General features: G+C 39.8%; 1 protein-coding gene and 1 pseudogene across 4 annotated transcripts in view; one reads left to right on the top strand and one right to left on the bottom strand.

The window, feature by feature from the left end:
* SLC26A3 (solute carrier family 26 member 3) overlaps positions 1-16,860 on the bottom strand; it is a 66,243-nt gene that overhangs the window by 32,815 nt on the left and 16,568 nt on the right. Inside the window, exon 1 of one of the 4 annotated variants that reach the window (XM_033194632.1) lies at positions 5,306-5,345. The exons of 1 other annotated variant lie outside the window; for it this stretch is intronic. The gene's annotated coding sequence lies outside the window, so the exon portion shown is untranslated. Of the gene's footprint in view, positions 1-4,871; positions 5,014-5,305; positions 5,346-16,860 lie in introns of those variants that run through there. 2 more of the 4 variants (XM_033194631.1, XM_033194630.1) reach the window with 2 other exon arrangements.
* On the top strand, positions 3,041-11,020 carry LOC117072137 (annotated as a pseudogene).

The following is a 16,860-nucleotide window of genomic DNA, read 5'->3' as shown; positions in this document are numbered from 1 at the left end:
GTTTCTTAGTTTAACTATTCCCATGTATTAACAACTTTTTGATGTTTCTAGGGATTGTCATGTATATACCTCCCCACCCCTCCAAGTTCCACCCATTTCCAACCTGCAGCCTGGCCTCCAGTTACAAGAACCTCCACTCTGCCTGCCCTACTCTGCTGAGAAGTGTCTTACGACCCTGACCTTTCCACTCAGTGTTTGTCTATTCTGTGTTTTAGTCTTTCAGAGGTCTGCCCTTTTGCTGGGAAACAGCTAATTTGAACCAAGATGCTGATGAGCAGTGCTAGGATTTGCCTTTAATTAGTGGTCATTTGAAATCAGCAGACAAGCAAGGGTGCAGAACACTTCCCAGCCCCTCCGCAGTCACATTAGATGCCTCCACTCTTGGACAAGGCAGCTCCTAGTAGCATCACCTCTCCATAGCTGTTCAAGCTGAGGAAGGCCTTCATGGAGACATCGCTGAAAATGCCACACTGTGCCTGAAATCTGCTGAAAACATGACTCACCTCAGGGATCTCAAAATATCTCTGAGCCAGTCAGTGCAAAACCAGAGGTAAGCCAGCCCTATTTCATGAATTAGTCCTTGGACAATGGGAAATACAGCAGTGTCCTGATAACTGTACTTGGGGGAGCGGGTGAGAGATGGGAGGACAAGCAGAATAATTGCTCCAGTGAACACCTTCAGAGGGATCTCCATCAGCAGCCAGAGGAATCAGAAATCAAGCACACAAGAAGCTCCACATTCTGGTTAGTACAAGGCTGGATGGAAACAGGGAGATGATGGCATCAGAATGGGAGAGGGCCGGAGTGGTGATTGGAGGGAAGGGGTCTCAGCACTGAGGTTGGTTAAGAGAGCTCAGGAAGGGTCAGAGGCTGAAGTGAGCAATAATTGTGACTATTATTTTTCATCAATTATATTACTACATTGCCCAAGATGCTGAAGAAGGAAGGCAAATCTAATTTAATTGGGAGGTACAACAGAAAAGAGTGAGACTTTGGTAACTAAGCATACCAGGTTTCAAGTCCTTGCCTTGCCATATCTTAACTATGTTTGCTATGAGCCAGTGATTCAAGCCTTCAATTTTCTTTTCTTTCTTTTCTTTCTCTTTTTTTTTTTTTTTTTTTTTTTTTTTTTTTTTGAGACAGAGTCTTGCTCTGTAACCCAGGCTGGAGGCTGGAGGCTGGAGTGCAGTGGCGCGATTTCGGCTCACTACAACCTCCGCCTCCCAGGTTCAAGTGATTCCCCAGCTTCAGCCTCCCAAGTAGCTGGGACTACAGGCACCCGTTACCACACCCAGCTAATTTTTTGTATTTTTAGTAGAGATGGAGTTTCGCCATGTTGGCCAGGCTGGTCTCGAATTCCTGGCCTCAAGTGATCCGCCTGCCTTGGCCTCCCAAAATGCTGGGATTATAGGTGTGAGCACCCAGTTCAACCCTTCAATTTTCTAATAGCAAAAGGAGAAGACCATTATTTTCCTTCTAGGGCTGTTCTCAAAACTGAAAGTAGGGTATACAAAGGGAGACTTCTTAGCCTTAAGTTCATAGGTAGCAGTCTCAGGAGTGAGTTTAATATTGACTGTTTAGACTGAATTTACAACTGGTCCACATGACAAAAGTCAGCTGGAAACTGTTGGAAAATGCTAGTGCTGCCAACTTTTCTATGACTTTATGTTTACTCTGAGCTTATCTTTAGAAGTAGCAGTTTTCCATTTTTATCCCAGTTTGTTTTAACATAGTTTTAAAATAATCTATCTATCTGAGCTTCCTAGAATGGCATACAAGGCCCTTCATGTTTTGGCTCTGGTCTATCTCACAAGCTTCTTCACTCCTCCTTCACAATTGCAGCAGGTTCCTAATACACTATAATATTTAACAATTCCGTGTCTTTGTACACATGACGTCCTTTGTGTTCTTCTTCTCCAATACCTGGTGGATTCCAATTCATTCTTAAAAATACTCAGCACAGCGGGGCGCAGTGGCTCATGCCTGTAATCTTGGCACGTTGGGAGGCTGAGGTGGGAGGACTCCTTGAGGCCAGGAGTTCAAGACCAGCCTGGCCAATATAAAGAGACCCTGTCTCTAAAAACAAAACAAAACAAAACAACTCAGCTGACCATTGATTCATTTCTTCATTCCTTCAACAAACATGTATTAGCCTATTATTTGTCAGGAACTCAGTTCCCAGCACAGTTGTAGAAGATAAGAAAATGATGTAAAGCCTTCATGAAATCCCTGGATAGAGTTAATCATCTCGTTCTTGTAAGTACCTTGTATGTGTGTCTATTCCATGTCATACGGTATGGTCATTATTTGTTTATGTTTCTCTTCCCTTTAAGACTGAGTTTTTCAAGGGCAAGGCCCAAATCTTAACCATTTTTTCCCCTTTTGCATAGGTCCTATGACACAGTAAGTATACAAGAAAGTTTGTTGAAATAAACTGAACTATGAGCAAAATATATATAAATGATGTAGTCCTAAACACCAAAGTTCACATACACAGGAGACGTGCCCACAATAATTGGTGCAGATGATAAATTGGAAGAAGGGATGTAAATGTGGGTTGGAGTTAGGTAAGGTTTTGTGAAGGAACTCTGAGTCTTGGGTTAGAATTTCAAGAACAGATAGGTTTGGCAGGGGTGATGACAAAGCAGTGGGGAGTAAGCAAATCATGTCAAAGGATAGTGAGAATTCCAAACACTGAAACAGAAGGCTTTGTTGGCCCATAGGCTAAACCATTAGAGAAATGTTGGGATGCACCATAGCAAGGGGTTTCACACCCAGGAGGCTCACAGAAGGCAAAAGAGAATCCCTGGCCGTTTCTATAAGGCGCTGAGATTTTCTGAGCACTTTCACTTTTCTTCCTTGAGTGTTTCTGTGTGATGGAGGCAGAGAAGATAGGCTATATTATCGCTAATTTACAGATGAAGAAATTGAGATGAGAGAAGATAAATGACTTTCTCAACTTTCCAGAGCCAGGATGAGAAGCCACATCTTGTGAATAACTGACTGTCTCCACTACATGTTCTTCTCCGCTACATATTGAATGTCAGGGGGCATAGCCCCTATCCCCAAGAGAGACAAGGCAAAAGAACAAGGTGAGGCACCTTCAGGGTCCTTGCTTTTGAGCACGAAAGCCTCACACTCCTATACTCAATATCCATAACACAAAACATGAGCCTCGTGGCCTGGGGCCCAATCTCCTTGAGGTGACTTGCTTTATTCTCCCCGCTGCTTCTCAACAAAGTGACACAGAGGCTAGAGGAGGCTCTTCTTTTCTCCTTGGAGAATCAAAGACCTTTATTGTAGAGAAGAGCTAGAATGTGTTATTACACATTTATTCTTGTAATTGAAAAATGTTCATTCTCATTTTCTGAACGATTTTGTTTCTTAGTCTAATATGAGCTGTTTAGGAGGTATTAAACATTTGTTCATTTCTTTATATACTTACTTATTCCCTTATCCAGAGGGAGAAGGCAAAGTATGTATTGTGTTACCACATTTTACTTGTTTCTGAAATCAAATTAGTTGCTTCCTAATTTTTCATTAGGAATAATCCTTCGTCAGATGAGGTGGCACGTGCCTGTAATCCCAGCACTTTGGGAGACTGAGGTGGGCAGATCACCTGAGGTCAGGAGTTCGAGATCAGCCTGGCCAACATGGCGAAACCCTGTCCCTACTAAAAATAAAAAAATAAAAAAATAAAAAAATAAAAAATCAGCCAGGCACAGTGGAGTGTGCCTGTAGTATCAGCTACTTGGGAGGCTGAGGCAGGAGAATTACTTGAACCTGGGAGGCAGAGGTTGCAATAAGCAGAGATTGTGCCACTGCACTCCAGCCTGGGCGACAGAATGAGAATCCATCTCAGAAAAAAAAAAAAGGAATGATGTTTATGCAGTCAAATTTCATGACACAATTTTTCCAAATGACTTTCTTCAGAAAAGATAATTATTTAGTCCAATCATTTGATAAATTGTTCCTCACTTGCATATATAAAGAAAGTTGTATAATCTTTTCCTGACATTTTAAAGAATAAAATCGATTTTATCTTGGTAGAGTTAGTAATGTATGGGATAAGTACCCATATATTACTAAGTATATTATATTATATTATACTACTTGTGGCATAGGGCACTCTGCTACTTTCCAGTAACCATTTTCTCCCCATCTCTCTTCTCTTTCCATTCTCTATCCTTACTCTCGTTGCCTTTTCTTCTCTCCCTGTTTCCCTTAGTCTTGGACTTTCTAGGATATCTAGATAAATTTCTCACTTCTAGACCAGATGTCCCCCCACCCTCTTTTTTTTTTTTTTTTTTAAGAGACAAGGTGTTGCCATGTTGCCTACGCTGACCTCGAACTCTTAGGCTAAGCTATTCTCCTGCCTTAGCCTCTTGAGTAGCTAGGACTATAGGTACATGCCCCTATGCCTGGCTGGGACCAGATGGCCTTTCTGAATCCTTTCTAGTAGGTGATTCTGTCTCCTGGAGAAACTATTTTCTTAAAGCTTGCTTTTTTATGCCCCCAACCCTCAGAGCAGATAATCTATCTATAAAGTCAGATTTGAGTGGAGAATTAAAGCAATTATCTGAATAATTAAAACAAGAACACTAATATCTTTGAAAAGACTGTTTAAGACTTAATGATGCTTACAACCATTTACTTGTTAAATTAAAGTCTACTTAAATATTTATTCCACATTGCTAGCGCTCCAGACATACTTACATAGCTTATTAGTGGATTCATTCAAAATATTCACACACATGGAATAAACTCAAGAACATAATAATAACTCCTAAATAGGCTTTGATCAGAAAAAATACCATTCTCAAGGAACAGAAAACCAGTTTGAATATAACAATCATAAATTTGGTTCCTACCTGACACCTACTCAGTGAGGAGCTTCAGCAACAGTGATATATTTTCAAGATAAAGCTCTAAGTTCTAGTTCTAAGAGGCAGTGTCCATCCACTCAGGTCTACAGGCTCTGTGTGCATCCATATGCATAGGGATGTCTATATATGGGTTATGTAAGACAGAGGACAAATTACCTTTCTGTCAGCTTTAATAATTAACTTTCATTAACTTTTACAACAATGAAAAGACTGCAATGTGGTCTTGACCTTTGAGACTTTGATCAGCAGAAGTGATGATGAAAATTGCTTCCTCAAGTTCCTTGTGAGATTAAACCACCCATTGCACTTGTGTGTATGTAATTTCATTGGTTTGCAGAGATTTGCACAGCGATGCGCACGTGGACTTAAAGAAAAAAAAAGAATCTTCTCAAGGGTTATCTCCTTGACATTTTACCAACCTGTTTCGATGAGAGCTTAGTGGTGGTATTCTTTGTCTGGATGACTCCATGCAATCTGTCATGGGCTATAAAAGTGTGGTGTATAGGTTAACTCCTGGTAGGATAAAGGCCCTCATTAGGAACACTCACCCAACTCCCAGCCACAGGCCATATTTGCATTCCAATTTCTGCCCCCACTACAGCTCTTCCTAAGAGCAATACACCCTATGTTGCTAAACACAATGAATACCTCCAACTCTCATCTTACTTAAAAGCATTTAGCCCTGCTGACTACTCTTTCATGAACTCCTCTTCTTATTTAAACAATTATTTAACTAATTAATTCATTTTAGAGATGGGTATTGCTGTGTTGCACAGGCTGGTCTCAAACTCCTGGCCTGAAGTGATCCTCCTGCTTTAATCTCCTAAGTAGCCGGGATTACAGGCCTCAGCCATCATGCCAGGCTAAAATCTTCTCTTCTTAAAATGCTAAAAAAAAATGTTTTAACACACATGTTTTTCACCTCATCCTTTTTGCCAATTTCTCCTCTAACTCTTTCTTTGGCATTTCCTAAGATTCTGTTCTGAATTTCCTTCTCCTCTCTTGCTACCCTCTTACCTTAATAAGAGTCCATGGCTCCCAGCAACATTCAGATTTCTAACCCCAGCCCTCTAGGTCCACATATTTAACTGCCTACTCCACATCTTTGCTTGGATGCCTCGTAGGCATCTCAAACACAACACATACTGAGATTAAGACCTCTTGATCTTTCCTCCCAAATCTGCTCCATCTCTAGTCTTCCCCATTTCAGTAAAGAATATTCCCCTTTACTCACATCAGAGACCCAGGAACCATCTCTGACACTTCCTCTTGCAGACCTTATCCCCACCCGCAGCCAATCCATCCTTAAGCCCTCTTGAGTATGCCTCCAAAATACATCCCAAAGCCATCACTTTTCTTCATCTTCACTCTTACCTTTTGCTGCATTTCTTGCTTCCTCTTGCAGCCCTCCCTATCTCTTTACCACTCATTAATCAGAATGATCTTTTCACACTAGTCCTCTTTGTGCAGCTGATGATTATATGGAGGAAAACAGGCTTCCAAAGTCTTTGCATGATCTCCCCCTGCACAACTCTCTAACCTCATCCGACCTTGCTCTTACTTTTGTTTTCTCCACTCCCACCATGATGGCCTCTTGTAGTACCAAATTTGCCCACTCTTTGCAGACATCATTTCCTCTGCTTAAATGCACTTCTCTCTCCCTCTCAGTTTGACTGTTACTCAGCTTCAACATCACTTTCTCAAAGAGAACCACTTTGACTTCCCAATCTCAATTAGCCCCTCTTGTGGCATTCTCTCAGAATATTTTTTCAGTCCCTTGGTTAATTTGCATGTACTTTTTAAAACATAGCATCATAATTTTAAAATACACAATTATTTACTTGGCTAATATTTGGCTTTCTCATTAAAATAAAAGCCCCACGCAGGCAAGGACTTTGATGAATTCACTACTGTATGCCCAGTACCTAGACTGAATCTAACACAGAACGATGACTCAATAAATAGTGGTTCAGTTACAGTTCAAGCAATGAAATATGTCTGATATAAGACAATGCCAAAAGAATGTGGACAGGTCACTAGCGTTTGTTAGAAATTAATCTAACCTGTGTTTTTAAATCTGGCTCACACCTGTGCTAACTGCATAATTGAATGAGGTGTGGTGCCACTTATCATACTTTTATCAATATTAGCTAACTTTAATTAGTGTTTACTATGGGCTAGGAACTTTGCAATGTATTTTATTTGGTTTATCCCATTTAATCCTCATAAAAACCATAGATAGCTTAGTATTTTTATTCCTACTTTACAAATGAATATATTGGGATTTCATTTGTGGTGAAATCTCAAGTTTTTATTTTTATTGGCTTTTATTGAAGCCAGCTAGAATCCAGAAAGCCTAACTTTGTCATGTCTTTAACTACTGTATAATACTGCTTTTTATTATTTTAACAGATGTACAGCACATTTATTCAGAACCACTATACACTGATTAAATTTTGTATTTAGGTTTGGTTGACGAAAGAACTGGAAAATATTGCACTTAAAGGTAGAGACTCAGAATTATTGATCAGCATAAAAACGATTTATTTTACAACAAATAAGAGAGTTTTGCAAGATTGATGGATACAAGCTGAACAAAGGCAAATTATTACATTATATATATATATTACATAGTATATAGCCTTCCTATATACTAATAATAACCCTGTACTAAATGTAATAAAAAGAAAGATATCATTGGTAATAGCAACAAAAGCTACAAAGATAAGTAGAAATAAATTCTTTTAGTTTTTTATTTTTAAGAGACAAGGTCTGGCTCTGTCACTGAGACTGGAATATAGTGGCTCAGTCATAGCTCCCTGAAACCTTGAACTCCTGGGCTCAAGTGATCCTCCTGCCTCAGCCTCCCAAGTAGCTTGGACTACAGGCACATGCCACCACACCTGGCTAATTTTATTTATTTATTTGTTTTGAGATGGAGTCTCACTCTGTTGCCCAGGCTGGGGTGCAGTGGTGCGATCTCAGCTCACTGCAACCTCTGCCTCCCGGGTTCAAGCGATTCTCCTGCCTCAGCCTCCTGAGGAGCTGGGATTACAGGTGCGCACCACCACACCCGGCTAATTTTTGTATTTTTAGTAGAGACAGGATTTCACCATGTTGGTCAGGCTGGTCTCGAGCTTTTGACCTCGTGATCTGCCCGCCTCAGCCTCCCAAAGTGCTGGGATTACAGGAGTAAATTTTTTAATTTTAATTTTATTTTGTAGAGATGGGTTCTTTCTATGTGGTCTAGGCTGGTCTCCAACTCCTGGCCTCAAGCTATCCTGCTACCTCGACCTCCCAAAGTGCTGGGATTACAGGCACAAGCCACCGTGCCTGGCTAGAGTAAATCTTATCTAAAGATACATAATGATGAACTTTATAGAGAGAATCACAAAACATTGTAAAGGACAAAAACAAAACCTAAGAAAAACATAAAGCCATAAATCTTCATGAATGTGAAAGTTCAATATCATATAGATGTTTTCTTCAAATTAATATATTACATAAATGCTATTACAATGAAAAAACTTTTCTTTTTTTTTTTTTCATAGAACTGGACAAACTTGTCCTAAAACTTGTATGGAACCACAAAGGGCCAAGAAAAGTCAAGACAATTTTTGAAATTGATGCATAATAGTTGTACATATTGATGGGGTATATGTGATATTTTGGTATATGCATACAATGTGTGATGATCAAATCAGGGTAATAATGATATCTATCACCTCAAGCATTTATCATTTCTGTGTTGGGAACATTCCAAATTTTCTCTTCTAGCTATTTTGAACTATACAATAATTTATTGTTAACTATAGCCACCCTACCGTGTTATCAAGCACTAGAACTTACTCCTTCTATTTAACTGTACGTTTGTACTCATTAATCAACAGCTCTCCATCCCCCCTCCCTGCTACTTTTCCCAGCCTGTGGGTAGCCATCATTCTACTTTCTCTCTCCATGAGATCCACTTTTTTGGCTCCCACGTATTAGTGAGAACATGCAACATTTGTTGACAACTTTGAAGAAGAAAAAATGGGGAAACTTATTTTGCAGATATAAAGACTTATTATCAAGCTATAGTAACTATGGCAGTTACATGTTCGTGCCGTGGGAAATAAACATAACAAAGGAACAGGACAGAAGGCCTAGAAACATGTATTGAAACTTGATATATAATAGAGATTACATGGCATTAGAGAAAAGATGGACTATTCAATAAATGGTGCTGAGACAAATGGCTATCCATGTGGAATGAAAAAAAATTAGATCTCTATTTCACAGCAATTGCACACACATTTTTTCAATTGACCAAAGGCCTAAATAGAAAAGGTAAAATTTTAAACTTTTAGAAGAAAAAGTATGCTGTTATAACCCTGGAATAAAAGTATTTCTTCAACAAGTCACATAAATGTGCATATAATAAAGGAAACGATTAACAAATCCAACTTTATTAAAATTAAAACATGGAAGACACTACAACGAAAGTGAAGACAAGCTCTACACTGAACAAGGTATTTGCCCAGTTAAGTCTTAAAAAAGATTAATATCCAGAAGATATCAAGAACTCCTACAAATCAATAAACAAAAGGCAAAATTCACAGAAAACTTGAAGTGCCAATTAACATATGAAAATATGTTCAAGTTCACTAGTAATCAGGGAAAAGTAAGTACAACCATATACATTTCGCATCCATCATTAGCAGGGCTGTAACTAGCTTCAGTGGAGCATGAAGATTATGCAATTTGTGGATCTCGTTTTAAGAAAAAGATTACAACATTTCCCATATAAAATTAACTACAGGGCCTTTGAAGGGGCCCATGCACATGAAAGGTCCTGAAGCCTAAACCTCATTTGCTTTACGGTAAATCTGCTTTTGTCTATCAGATGGTAAAAATGAAATGCTTGAAAATACCAAGTGTCACAGAGGCTGTGGAGCAATAGGAACCCTTATACTATCGTTGTGAGTTGTAAATTGGGGCAGTCATTTCTGATAGCAGCGTGTCACTGTCTTGTCAAATTGAAGATATATATCTTCTAAGACCTGGCAATTCCACTAGTATGTATCCTTAACAAACATTGACTCATGTTAATGAATATTTCTAGAATATATAAATATGCAATATTTATAATAGCAAAAAAAAGAAAATAAATATCCTCAATCCACTAGATAGTCTGGTTGATAGTCTACTGACCTTATAAATAGCCTAATACCCTTTATGCACTATCTACTCTCCATTAATAAGACAGTAGACAGTGTATAAAGAAATCATGCCAACCTGTAACTAACACTAAGGAGGCCAAGTGGCAGAAGGCCTTATGTGAGTGACAGCCCTTCCTTGATAACTATGTGGACCTGAAAGAACTGCAGAAAAACATCTATGCTCAGAAATACCAGTATTGGACTAGGATATTTGAGTGTGGTGATCCATCAGCTGCGTGGTGTCTATGTTTTTGTGGTTATCTGGTGTTACATGGACAAAGGGTTTCTGGTCTCCTACTGGCCTTGTGGGACTGGCCTGGCTTCTTCACTGACTGCATATGTTTTATTTGATCTTGAATAGAGGTGAAGGGTGGAAGTAGAGTGAGCATGTCCAGTGGGCTGACTTGAAGAGCCTGTCGTCTTCATTACTTTTGTCTATGGCTGTTTGCTAGGGTCGAAGACCCTGACAGTTTGTCAGCACTGACACCATCTGTGCTGTGTCAGTCTTCACGCTGTTAGACCACCTCATCTTCTTTCACTGTGGCACCAATGCTGCCATTGTATCCGTCACATTGTCCTTGAACATGGCCATCGTTGCTTCTGTCTGCCTGTCCTCATGCCCTCCCTGGTCCCTGTATGCCTTCATCATGGTGACATTTGCCATCCAGATTTTTGCCCCATGGCCCATGTTGCAGGAGAAACTGAAGGCATGTGCTCTCCCCCGCTGTATGGGTGTCACACTGCTCTTTGAGTTTTCAGCCTTGAGAGGCCTGTGGTCCTATAGTGCGTGGGAGTCATCCTCTTCATCCTTCTCTAGTTTCAGTCTCATGTCTCTGTCCTTTCTACCTCATTCACCTGCACCTTTTTAAAGAAACCAGTCATGGGCCTTAGAATGAAGTTGAAATCAAATTCTTGTCCAGGTGCCTCAGCTAAGTTAGGGACCTCCATTACATTATGAAGGCAAGTTGATGGACCAGCATCTTAGCTCGTGTAACAGTTGAAGGCAAAGTTCCATTTTGGAAGTAGCATGCTGATGTGGATGAGAGAACAGGGATCAACAGAAAAAATTAACCAAAGGCTCGGGTGGTAGAGGTGCTTATTTTTTCTGTTATTTTGTGGGAAGAGAAGGCTTTTTGGGGCCCTTTTGAATTATTATGTCTCATTTATTATTTGCTGTAACAAATGAAGTGATGTGGTTTCTATTAAAAAATAACAGTACAGGCCAGGTGTGGTGGCTCACACCTGTAATCCCAGCACTTTGGGAGGCCAAGACAGGTGGATTGCTTGAGCACAGGAGTTTGAGACCAGCCTGGGCTGGTCCAGTTTGAGATCTCATCTCTATAAAACATTTCAAAAATTAGCTGAGCGTGGCACATGCCTGTCATCCCTACTCAGGAGGCTGAGGTGGGAGGACGGCTTGAGCTCAGGAGATGGAGGTTGCAGTAAGCTGAGATTATGCCACTGCACTCCAGCCTGGGTGACAGACTGAGACCTGGTCTCAAAAAAGCAGAACAAAATAAAAACAAACCAATATATTAAAACAAAAACAAAACAAAGGTTGAATTCATAAAAACAGAGAATAAAGTGGTGGTTTCCAGAGGCTGGGTGTATAAACCTTCAGTTATAAGATGAATGAATTGTTGTGATCTGTTGTATAGCACAGTGACTGCAGTTAATTAGACTATATTGTATACTTGAAATTTGCTGACACAGTAGCCCGTAAGTGTTCTCACCATACATGTACACAGAAAAGGTAACTGTGAGGTGATAGAGGTGTTCATTAGCTTCACTGTGGTAGTCATTTCATAATGTGTATGCATATCAAATCATTGTACCCACACACTTATCAAAAAAAAAGAAATGAGGAGTTTCTATTTTTGTTCCAATAAATGAAAAAATAAAAACATGCAAAAATACTTGATTCGTAGATATATAGCAAATGTATAAAAATAAGCAATGGAATGATAGATAAGAAATTAAGGATACTGGTTACCTCCATGGAGACAGGGAAGAAGTTTACTGGGAGGACTATGAAAGGGGCTTCAACTGTATCTGTACTATTTTATTTCTTTTTGTTACTCCAGATTTAAACAAACTTTTGAGATATATATTAATTTCCTAGGGTTGCCATAACAAAGTGTCACAAACTGGGTGACTTCAAACAATAGAAATTTTTTCTATAGTTTCAGAGACTAGAACTCCAAAATCAAGGCATCAGCAAGGCCACGCCCCCAGCAGACACTGAGTGGTATCCCTGCTTGGCTCTTTCTAGTTCCTGGTGATCACTTCTTAGCATTCCTCATCTTGCAGCTGCGTCACTTGAGTCTCTGCCCCTGTCACTGCATGGCATTCTCACCGTATATCTTTGTCTTTCCCCTTCTTATAAGGACAATAGTCATTTTGGGTTAAGGGCCTATCCCACTGTCTAGTATAACCTCGTCTTTACTAATTATATCGGCAATGACCCTATTTCCAAATAAAGGCTTTCTGAGGTACTGGGGATTAGAACTTCATCGTATCTTTTTGGGGAACACAGTTCAATCCATAACAAGGTATAATTTACATACAGCGATATATATAGATCTTGAATGTACCTTTTGATGAGTTTTGACAAATGCATATACCTATGTGTGTTAGTTCTCTATCAATCCTGTAACAAATCATCACAAATGTAATAACTTAAAACAACACAAATTTATTATCTTACACTTCTGTAGGTCAGAAGCTTGACATGGATCTCATTGGACTAAAATCAAGGTGTTGACAGGGCTGTGTTCCTTTCTGGGGGCTCTGAAGGAGAATCTATTTGCTGATCTCTTCTTATTTCTAGAGACCACCCACATTCCTTGACTCATGACCCCTTTCTGCATCTTCAACACCAGCAATATTATATCTTTCTGCCCTTTTTGTCTGATACCATTATCTCTGCCCACAGCCAGGGAAAAGTCTCTACTTTTAAGGGCTCATATGGTTAGATCAGACCCACCCAGATAATCTCCCATTCTCAAACTCCTTAACTATTTTTTTCTTTTTTTTTAGACAGAGTCTCACTCTGTCGCCCAGGCTGCAGTGCAGTGGCACGATCTCAGCTCACTGCAACTCTGCCTCCCGGATTCAAGCAATTCTTTTGCCTTAGCCTCCCGAGTAGCTGGGACTACAGGCTTGCACCACCATGCCTGACTAATTTTTGTATTTTTAGTAGAGACAGAGTTTCACCATATTGGCCAAGCTGGTCTCGAACTCCTGACCTTGTGATCCACCCCACCTCTGCCTCCCAAAGTGCTGGGATTACAGGTGTGAGTCACTGTGCCAAGCAAAGTCCTCAACTTTTATCACATCTGCAGAGTCCTTTTTGCCATATAAGATATAATATTCTCAGGTTTGGAGTATTAGGATGTGGGCATCTTTGGGAGCCATTTTTCTGCCTACTACATCATGTAACAATCACCCTCCCAACGTGGAGAATGTTCCTCTCTCTGAAAATTCCTTCATGTTTCTTCTCAGTTCATCACAGCCAACTCACAGAGGCAACTTCTGTTCTGATTTCTGTCATCTTTCATTAGTTTGGCCTGTTCTAAAACTTCATACAAATGGGACATACAGTACGTTCTCTTTTGTGCCTGGCTGCTATCTCACAGCACAATATTTTTGAGGTTCATCTATATTGTTATGTGTATGAGTTGTCCATTCTTTTTATTGTTGAATAGTATTCCATTAGTATGAATATGACAAACTCTGTTTATTTAATCTCTTGTTAATGAACATTTGAATTGTTTCCAATTTGGAGCTGTTACAAACTTTCTTATAAAAGTCTTTTGTAAACATATTTTTATTTCTCTTGAGTCCTGGGAGGATTGCTAAGTCATGGCATAGAAATATATTCCACTTTATATGAAACTGCCAAATAATTTTTGAAAAGTGGTTTTTACTGATTTAAATTCCTACACTCAACATATGAGAGTTCCAGTTGCTCCTATCCTTGCCACCATTTAGCACTATCAGTCTTTTCAGTTTTAGCCATTACGATCAGTGTTCATTTTATTTCTTAAAAAAAAAAGAAAAGAAAAAAGAAAAAAACAGCAAAAACTTTTCCTTAAACACCAAAATAAGGAATATCCTTTAAAAGTTTAGCCCAAGTTTCATGGAGTTAAAGCTTTGGTAGTATATGTTACTAAACTATATTTAAAGCCATTGTATGATTATAACTTAGAAACACACTTAATATTTAATATTTAAGGCTTAATGCAACAAATGTATTGACTTACCTCTATATCCTAGAAAACAGTTCTTTTTCTAGCTTGTCACACTTTATCCCTGTAGTTGACATTATGCCTCGCATTAAATACTGCTCTTGGTTTCTCACCATTCTCCCACTTCTTGGAGATGGACTGTGTGTATTTATCTTTCTGTCCCACGTGCCTAGCACAGTGCTGGGCAAGTAGGCAGTGCTCAATGAGGTTGTTGAGTCAATAAACAAGTAAGCAAGCATATTAATTTAAAGCATAAATATGATAGACTAGAATCACCATTCTTTCTTTTAAAAGAAAAAACAGTTTCAAATTTTATACTGAAATCTTAATGTGACCCCATTTACAAATTAAGATTGAGGTAAAAAGTCCTGTTTCATTCTGTTCTTCATTTATGGTGGAAGGAAGTGTACTTAATCTTTTCTTTTCATCTTCTGTTTTTTTTTTTTTTTTTTTTGAGACTGAGTCTTGCTCTGTCACTCAGGCTGGAGTGCAGTGGCATGATCTCGGCTCACTGCAACCTCTGCCTGCATGGTTCAAGCGATTCTACTGCTTCAGCATCCCCGAGTAGCTAGGATTACAGGCATGTGCCACCATGCCTGGATAATTTATTGTATTTTCAGTAGAGACAGGGTTTCACCATGTTGGTCAGGCTGGTCTCAAACTCCTGACCTCAGATGATCCTGGTCCTCCTGCCTCGGCCTCCCGAAGTAATGGGGTTACAGGTGTAAGCCACTGCTTCTGGGCTAATTTTTGTATTTTTAGTAGAGATAGGGTATTGCCGTGTTGGCCAGGCTGGTCTTGAACTCTTGACCTCAGGTAATCTGCCTGCCTGGGCCTCCCAAAGTGCTGAGATTACAGGCGTGAGCCACCGTGACTGGCCTGCATGTGTACTCAATGTAAGAAGCACTTGTTTTAAAAAGGGGATTTTGGAGGTCCATCCATGTTCTCCCAAGCCAACAGGGTTGTTCCAACAGGTTGATAGCACATTACTCATATCACTTTTGAGAGGGGTATTTTTATATTTAGTAGTGTTGTATCACCCTACTCTATAGCCTGAAAGGTACGGCCTCTTGACTGTGCTGAATTCTACTAGAAGAATTTCTGGATAAAATTTTCCTGACTCAAACTCCTTTAAAGGTAACAGAAGTGCCTATCTGGGCACCCCCAGGGATATGTGGTTAGAATTCAGGGAATCTATTAAAGCTCTACAAAAGACACGTGTGTGCATGTTTGTGTGTCAGAGGGTGGGGTAGGTACTCAAATATGAATTTTTCAGGGGAAAGTGCCCATAGTTTTCATCAGACTTGCATATGTGAAGAAATATGAAAAGTTACAGAGTAAAGTTAAGAGACTTAATATTGTGGCTAGACTGACTGGCCAATTATGACAATTTGTGTGTAACAATTAGTGGACTCATTTAAATAATGAACTTGTTTTTCCTTCTCCTGAGTTGACCAGTGTTTGACTGCAGGTGCATCCCCAAACATCACTGACAAAATGGGCAGAAATTACACTGGGAGGCAAATCTCTTGGTCATGGAGGCAGCAAAACTTCACCTCCCCTGGACTTACTATTATGCCTTGACTTCAAATCATACTGATTTTTAAAAAATCAGTATGACTCCAGGCTTTATTTTCAAGGACCCAGTGTGTCCATTCAGAGCATCTCTTTTGTTTCCCTGAGAAGTTGGAAATGAGACAGTTGTTCTTTTGTTTGTTTGTTTGTTTTTGTTTTGAGACAGAGTCCTGCTCTGTCACCCAGGCTGGAGTGCAATGGAGCCATCTTGGCTCACTGCAACCTCCAACTCCTGGGTTCAAGCGATTCTCTTGCCTCAGCCTCTTGAGTAGCTGGGATTACAGGTGACTGGCATCACGCCCAGCTAATTTTTTTGTATTTTTAGTAGAAATGAGGTTTTGCCATGCTGGCCAGGCTGGTCTCGAACTCCTGATCTCAGGTGATCCACCTGCCTCAGCCTCCCAGAGTGCTGGGATTACAGGTGTGAGCCACTGCACCCAGACAAGACAGTTATTATTATGTATTTCATAAAGATTGACCCCAAAAGGAGTGTAACCCACCAAATATATAATTCCTAAATTTAATATGAATTTCTACTAATCCCTCTCAGTGTAAAGATGAGTCCAGAGCCAGCCACTGTGGTGTGTGCCTGTAGTCCCAACTGTTTGAAAGGCCAAAGCGGGAGGATCACTTGAGCGCAGAGGGTTTGAGGATGTAGTGTGCTATAATTGCATCTTTGAATAGCCACCTCACTCCAGCCTGGGCATCATAGCAAGACCCTGTCTCTTAAAAAACTAAAACAGCAGCAGCAGCAGCACCACCACCACCACACAGATGAGTCCAGAGACATCAGATGAAAACTCATATTTCAGAATAGAGAGCAAAAAGTAAAATCAGTGAGTAATCACCAGTCAGAAACAAATTACATTTTCTGATGTCTTTCATCTTGGTCAAACCTGAGTCTTGAGAGTACAAAAGGAAGACAAGAAATAACCCTGTAGAATACAA

The sequence above is a fragment of the Trachypithecus francoisi genome, unplaced genomic scaffold (genome assembly GCF_009764315.1).
Source record: "Trachypithecus francoisi isolate TF-2019V2 unplaced genomic scaffold, Tfra_2.0 Lachesis_group4, whole genome shotgun sequence".
Lineage (NCBI taxonomy): Eukaryota > Metazoa > Chordata > Mammalia > Primates > Cercopithecidae > Trachypithecus > Trachypithecus francoisi.
This window is presented reverse-complemented; position numbering and strand designations above follow the sequence as displayed.